The following is a 1,625-nucleotide window of genomic DNA, read 5'->3' as shown; positions in this document are numbered from 1 at the left end:
ATTGTATAACATGTTATAAGACTGTCATCTGATGAAGTTGTTTCTTGGTTAGTTTGGTTGGTTCTTGGTTAGTTTGGTTGGTTTTGTGCAAGCTACCTGTGCTGTGAAAGAAATGTCTGTGCTTTTTTGTATTTGGTGGTGAGCTAACATAAATATACGTGGTGTTTTCRCTGTAAAACATTTAAAAAATCGGACATGTTGGCTGGATTCACAAGATGTTTATMTTTCATTTGCTGWATTGGACTTRTTAATGTGTGAAAGTTAAATATTTCTACAAAATATMTTTTGAATTTCGCGCGCTGCCTTTTCAGTGGAATGTGGGCGGAGTTCCGCTAGCGGAACCCCTGTCCTAGACAGGTTAACTCAAAAAGCGCTGAGGCCTCGACGCCATCTTGTTTCTGGGCTAAAAGCCCATTTGGCCAAACCTGTGCTCACCGAGTTTCATCTTCGAAGTCTTTTCCGTTTTGGAGAAATGGCCATGTCACTTTGGTGATGTTTTGTCCATTTGCMATAAGCAGCCAGTCGCCATCTGGTGGAATTACCAGGACAGCGGAAGAATGACCAAAAAATAGAAAATGTGATAAAATGGAAACCAAATGTCCGAGAGACTTATTTGATGACTTCCCTGATGATTTGGCCCTGAGGCACGGCCTGAAGCCGTCGGCCTATTTCAAAAACATTTGCGGACGTCTAGTAAGGGGACGTACATTTGCAATATGGAGATCCACATCAATCATACAACAAATGCCATCTGCGTTGAATATGCAGGACATACTTTTACATTGATAGAGGAAACACTTTTACATTGATATAGGACACAGTGTTACATTGATATTGGACATACTGATCACTCGATATAGGGCACAATGTTACATTGATATAGAACACAATGTTACATTGAAATTGAACAGAATGTTAAGTTGATATATGACATACTGTTACATAGATATAGGACACAATTTTACATTGATACAGGACACACTTTTACATTAATATAGGCCACAATGTTTCATTGATATACCAAAGAAAACATTATTACATTGATATACTGTAGTACACAATGTTACAATGATATAGCACACATTACTTAATTGAAATAGGACACAATGTTAAATTGATGTATGACATACTGTTACATTGATATAGGACAATTTTACATTGATATAGGACACAATGCTACATTGATATAGGACACAATTTTATGTTGAGTATGCTGATAAGCGAAAAATGTTACATTGATAAATGACATACTGTCACATTGATATAGAACACAATGTTTCATCGATATAGGTCTGTCACGTTCTGACCATAGAAAGCCTTTAGGGCTGTGACTAGGGGTTTAGTCTAGTTTATATTTTCTATGTGGGGTTCTAGTTTGTATTGGTATGATTCCCAATTAGAGGCAGCTGGCTATCGTTGTCTCTAATGGGGTCATACTTAAGTAGCATTTTTTCCACCTGTGGGTTATGGGATATTGTTTGGAGTTAGTGCACTTTGCACCTCTGTAGTCACGGTTTTCGTTTGTTTATTGTTTATTGTTTTGTTTTGTTAAGTTTCACTATTAATAAAGCATGTGGAACTCTACATTCGCTGTGCCTTGGTCCATCCTTCCTCTCTCTTTTTTT

The sequence above is a fragment of the Salvelinus sp. IW2-2015 genome, unplaced genomic scaffold (genome assembly GCF_002910315.2).
Source record: "Salvelinus sp. IW2-2015 unplaced genomic scaffold, ASM291031v2 Un_scaffold220, whole genome shotgun sequence".
NCBI lineage: Eukaryota > Metazoa > Chordata > Actinopteri > Salmoniformes > Salmonidae > Salvelinus > Salvelinus sp. IW2-2015.
The sequence above is the reverse complement of the archived record's forward strand: the minus strand, read 5'-3'. Positions refer to the sequence as shown.